The sequence below is a fragment of the Phyllobates terribilis genome, unplaced genomic scaffold (genome assembly GCF_046119375.1).
Source record: "Phyllobates terribilis strain yellow unplaced genomic scaffold, ASM4611937v1 Scaffold_2__4_contigs__length_985480577, whole genome shotgun sequence".
In the NCBI taxonomy this organism is placed as follows: domain Eukaryota; kingdom Metazoa; phylum Chordata; class Amphibia; order Anura; family Dendrobatidae; genus Phyllobates; species Phyllobates terribilis.
The window spans coordinates 643,015,059-643,021,486 of NW_027362762.1; positions in this window are offsets into that span (position 1 = coordinate 643,015,059).

The following is a 6,428-nucleotide window of genomic DNA, read 5'->3' on the forward strand; positions in this document are numbered from 1 at the left end:
GGTCACATGCTGTCAGTGAGCGGACAAGGATAGCGCCGCTTACAGGCAGAAACAGCAACGTAAGGTATTTGCAAAAATCCTTAGGGGCCCTGGGGGGATACATTGGGGGAGTAATATAAAGTACTGAACAACTTCTTCTTTAGTGTTACATTTATCAACAAAAAATTAAAAGTGAGTGAAAAAAAGAGAAATAAAAAATTTGCTGTGACCTCCCTTTGCCTTCAAGATACCAGACGTAAAAGGCACAGTCTGACATGGTGACAGTGTAGCGCCCCGAGGGTTCGGCCGCTACAGGGGTATTGCACCTCTGCCAGAGGTGTGATATTCCACTCCCAGATAAGGATGGAGTGTGGAGCAGGGCTCAGGTAGCTGCATGCAGCACACTCACCCCATTTCCGAGGGACAGTTCAACGGTGCTCCCATTAGACAGAAATGCAGGCACGACAGACCATGTCCCTGGCTGGAGTGGGGAGGGGGGAGGAATACCCAGTGATGTAGGAGCAGATAGGGGTTGGTTCCTGAGCGTAGGTAGGAGCTCATTGGTTGCTGGTCACCTGAGGTCACACACTAGGGTGGGCACCATCTTAGTTCTAAGTTAGTTCAGTTCAGTCAGAGAAGAAGCAGAGTGGAGATGTGACAGGGAGCTGTGGCTCCCTCTCGGCCCAGCTCCATGAGACAGGCCTAGAGAAAAGGCCAGGAACAGAAAGGAACAAGAACAGAAAGGAACAGAAACAGCAAGGAACAGAAACAGAAAGAGAAGTATCCAAAGTGTGGAAAGGCTCAGAAACAAGAAGGTGGAAGGGACCCTAAGAACCCACGAGGATACAGGGTGAAGAGTCAGGCAGATTAAGGGTACCGGATCCCAAGTTGGTGGAGGAGAAACAACCCTCAGCCAAAGACCAGAGGTCGTGATCATTTATTGGTGCGACACCTCATTAAACCTGCTAGGAAGGCACCATATAGAACAGCGGGGAACGGGATCCACGTTTACCCACACAAGTTCGCGGCAGCTGGACAAAAGTGGGTCACTATTGAGGCAGGCCAGAGAAAGGATAAAAGGGGGTCCTGGGCCATGCTCCTGAACTGCCTGGGGGTTGACCGAGCCCCTCACCTGGTGGCCACCGCACGGCTTGGGTGGTCACTACCTGTACAGAAGTGACCCGGAGAATCTGAACTGTGAGCAAAAGGCATTGGACTGTAGTACGTTGTCTGTGTACTCTTTCGCTCCTCCAGCACTAACGGTACTGGGACTCCCTGCACCATCACCCCCACCATCCACTGCACTGCCCTGGGGTTACACTCTTCCCGTGGGGAGTTATACAATCTCAGCTGCGCATACCATCAACCTCAGGGGACTGCCCTGCAGCAGCGGTTCCTAATAACCGCAATCCACGGGTGGTGTAGTCGGACAATATCAACAGCACATAGCAGACTACCATTGGTCTGACCACCCTGAGCCACGGAACCGGGTTGCCACTACTACCCCCATCGTTCCCCTATTGCCCGGATCCGAGTGCCCCACGGCCCAGGGGGCGAGTCAACAGTATCAGCTAAATCGCAAAAAAGTAACCCCTTAGTGACACATGACGTAATGGTACGTTATATACCAGCTCCCTGACTTTAATGTGGGCACACACGCCGAGCCCATATCATTCCCTGCAAATGACATCTGATTTAATCAGCCATCAACTGCCTCTAACAGTCGCTACTGATCAGTTAAATCCCACTGTCAATCTCTGAGAGCGACATTTAACATGCTCTGGCAGGGGGCGTATCATTCCATCCACCCATTGGTGCGGCTATGACATGATTGTGGGGCGCCGATGGGTTGTCGTGACAGCAGAGGGTCTGCTGAAGACCCCTATGCCTATCATTATGATCCTCTTGTGAACGCCAGCGTTTAGCTGGTATTCACAGGAGACCGTGATTTTAGCTATACATAGCAGTGCTGATGCATTGCTATGTATAGCACAAGTGATCAGACGATCGCAGCTTCAGGTCCTCTAAGGGGACTAACAAATACAGTAAAAATTACATTTAAAAAAAAAATGAAAAAAACAAACAAAACCCATAAAAGTTCAAATCACCCCCTTTTGTCCCATTAAAAAAAACAATTAAAAAAAACAAAAAATACATGTATTTGTTATTGCTGCATTCGTAAAAGTCCGATGTATCAAAATATAAAATAAATTAATCCGATCGTTAAACGGCGCTATATGAAAAAAAATCAAAACACCAGAATTACTTTCATTACGCCGCTGCAACATTGCAATAAAATGCAATAGGCAATCAAAATATTGTATCTACCTCAAAATGGTATCAGTAAAAGCGTCAGCTCAGGGCACAAAAAATGATCCCTCACCAAGCCCCAGGTCCCGAAAATTTAAAGTGTTACAGGTCTCGGAAAATGGCGGCACAAAAAAAAGGTATTTTTTATGAATTTACGATTTTTTTTCCATTTAAGTAAAAAAAATTATGTTTGGTATCTGTGTGCTCATGCTGACCTGAAGAATCATATTGTCATGTCAGTTTTACCGTATAGTGAACATGATAAATAAAACCCTAAAAAAGAATTGTGAAATTGCACTTTTTTTGCAATTTCAAATCACTTAGGAATTTTTTTACCACTTTCCAGTGGCTCACATGATAAAATGAATAGTGTCATTCAAAAGTACAACTTGGCCCTCAAAAAACAAGCCCTCAAATGGCTTTATTGATAGAAAAATAAAAAAAAGTTATGACTTTTGGAAGAAGGGGAGGAAAAAACTAAAAATGGCCACGCCATGATGGGGTTCAAAAAGTAAGTACCCAAGAGGACAAAAAAAAGCATATAAAGCAAGAGGATACCAAAAATATTAATTTTATTAACTAATCATTAAAGACATACATGAAACTTCTTAAAAGTGCACAGAGGCACCAGGAGACATGAGACTACGGCTAGGATCTGCCCACAATTCTCTCCCCCATGCTCCAATAGATGAAGTTAAATTACATTACATATAGAAGTAATTAAAGGGAATTTGTCCCAATTTTGTTTTTACTAACCCATGTGAGGGCAGCAGGATGTGGGCCAGAGACCTTGATTCCCAAAATGAGTCACTTACTCTGCTGCTTGCTGCAGCTTTGCTAAAATCACTGTTTCATCTATTGCAGATCTACCAGTTTTCTGAATGCTGAGCTGTGCATAACTCCAGCCACACCACTGATTGGCAGCTTTCTGGGTACACTGTGCATAGTCAGAAAGCTGCCAATCAGTGGTGGGGGCGTGGTTATACAAAGTTCACGAATATGGAGGATTACATGGCAGCAGGTTTACTAGTCCTCCAGGAATAATCTCCTGCTGATAAACCAGTGATTTTATCAAATCTACAGCAAGCAGCTCAGTAAGTGACACATTCTCTGTCTCTATATTATGCTGCTCTCAAATAAGGTGTCAAAAAACGGATCACAGATTCCCTTTTTAAATATACTGTATGAATATGACCTAGCCGTCACTTGATATCAAATAGAAGGTACAGATCAATACTGTTTTTATATTTATTAGCCCATTCCAAGCCAGATACTCTCATTCTAAACTTACAAGGAATAGCCACTTAATAGTTCTATACCTAAGTTACCAATGAAGCGAGCTTGTTACTAGACCCACACCTGAGTCAAGGTCTTCATCTGAACGTTCTCTTATTGCTTTCTTGTTATCAAGGAAAAATGTACTGACATAACTGGCAAGACACAACTAGACTTGCCGCCGTGGGACAGCTATCATTTGACTGAGGCCAGGTTCACACATTCAGTATTTGGTCAGTATTTTACCTCAGTATTTGTAAGCCAAAACCAGGATTGGGTGATAAATACAGAAGTGGTGACGGGTTCCTATTATACTTTTCCTCTGATTGTTCCACTTCTGATTTTGGCTAATAAATACTAATGTAAAATATTGACCAAATACTGAACGTGTGAACGTAACAGCTCAATAAGGCTGTCAGTAAATGATTAATTGGAGATTATATATTTATTACACATACAGTTGAAACCAGAAGTTTACATACACTATATAAAAAGACACATATGCATGTTGTTCTCAATATCTTCCATGAAATCAGAATAAACCTTTCCTGTTTTAGGTCAATTAGGATTACCATAATTTTTAATATTTGCCAAACGCCAGAATAATGAGAGAGAGAGAGAATGTTTTAAGGCATTTTTATTACTTACTGCTAAGTCAAAAGTTTACATACATTTCATTAGTATTTGGTACCATTGCCCTTAAACTGAATGACTTGGGTCAAACGTTTGGGATATCCTGCCACAAGTGTCTCACAATAAAACCCCTGGCAAAAATTATGGAATCACCGGGCTCGGAGGATGCTCATTCAGTTGTTTAATGTTGTTAAAAAAAAGCAGATCACAGACATGGCACAAAACTAAAGTCATTTCAAATGGCAACTTTAGGGCTTTAAGAAACACTAAAAGAAATCAAGATAAAAAATGTGGTACTCAGTAAGGGTAATTTTTTTCAGACCAAGCAGAGGGAAAAAATTATGGAATCACTCAATTCTGAGGAAAAAATTATGGAATCATGAAAAACAAACACACAAAAGAAAACTCCAATACATCACTAGTATTTTGTTGCACCACCTCTGGTTTTAATAACAGCTTGCAGTCTGTAACATACCTGGCGGTGTCCTTGCATAGTGGTCCATCTCCCACTGTGCAAGAGCGCGCACTTGATTTCCAGTCCAGACTATCACTCTGGCTTTCCTCCATGCTGTCTGCTTGCCTCTGTTTCTTCTGCTTAAGGGCGGTGCCCGATCACTTCCTGCTTCTTGTAGCTGCTGCGGGCACACCCCTTGTGCGTCCTCAGCCTATTGCTGTCTGTCACCTGGTATTTAACCCAGCTCTTTCCTGGAATCCTTGCCTGAGCATCTTGTTCTGTCAGTTGGCCTTTGGTCGCTGACGTGCCAGGTCCTTCCCTGTTCCCTGCCTTACGGTATCAGTTCCCGTGTCTGAACTGTGTCCTGTCTGTGCACTCTAGCCAGCTACCTGTCTGAACACGCTCTTAGCCTGTTCATCCTGCCTTCTAGGGGCTGCATACCTAGATCTGTTTCTGTGTTTGTTTGCCTGTCTGTCCGCCTTCCTGAGGCTGTATTTCTAGGCCAGTCTGAACACGCTCCTTGCCTGTTCGTCCCGCCTCTCTGGGGGCCGCATACCCAGACTCGCTCCTGTCTCTCGCTGCAGTGTCGGTTTCTGTCCGAACACTCAGTTCCTGTCTGAACACTCTCCTTCCTTTTACCTGTTTTGTTTATATGTCCGTCCCTTCCCTTTTTCTGCAGAGTCTGAACCTGCTCCTAACTCCTACTCTTAGTCGCTGTACTTTCGTTTGTGAGTTTAGTGTCCACTCGCTACTTCATTGCAAGTATCTAGTGTGTATCTGGTTCTGCCTTTCCCTTCCTGTCTGTTCCGTGTGAACAGAGCCCTGTCCCCTCTGCTCCGCCTTGCTCACCGCTTCTGCGGTTTCCGCTCTGCTCCGCCTTGCTCACCGCTCCTGCGGTTTCTGCTCTGCTCCGACTTGCTCACCACTCCTGCGGTTTCCGCTCTGCTCCGCCTTGCTCACCGCTTCTGCGGTTTCCGCTCTGCTCCGCCTTGCTCACCGCTCCTGCGGTTTCCGCTCTGCTCCGCCTTGCTCACCGCTCCTGCGGTTTCCGCTCTGCTCCGCCTTGCTCACCGCTCCTGCGGTTTCCGCTCTGCTCTGACCCTTTGCTCACTGCTCCGGCAGTCTCGCTCTGCCCTGACCCTTTGCTCACTGCTCCGGCAGTCTCGCTCCGCTCTGACCCTTTGCTCGCTGCTCCGGCAGTCTCGCTCTGCTCTGACCCTTTGCTCACTGCTCCGGCAGCCTCGCTCTGCTCTGACCCTTTGCTCGCTGCTCCGGCAGTCTCGCTCTGCTCTGACCCTTTGCTCGCTGCTCTGGCAGCCTCGCTGTGCTCTGACCCTTTGCTTGCTGCTCCGGCAGCCTCGCTCTGCTCTGACCCTTTGCTCGCTGCTCCGGCAGTCTCGCTCTGCTCTGACCCTTTGCTTGCTGCTCCAGCAGTCTTGCTCTGCTCTTGCCCACCGCTCCGGGCGGTCTCACCCTGCTGTGTTTGTCCACCGCATCTGCGGTTCTGTTCTGGAAGTCCCAGTCTGTACTGGGTCCTATCCACTCTGTGCTCCAGCCTGTCGTTCCTGCCAGTACCTCCCTGCCTGCATATCAGTCGTGCTTACCGGCATCCACCTGCCTGCATTCCGGCCGTACCTGCCAGCACTTCTCTGCCTGCATACCAGTCGTGCTTACCAGCGTCCACCCGTCTGCATACCAGCCGTGTCTGCCTATACCCCCAGTCTGTGTTCCAGCCTTACCTTCCAGTTCCTGTATTCCCCGGTGTGGGCCAACAGCC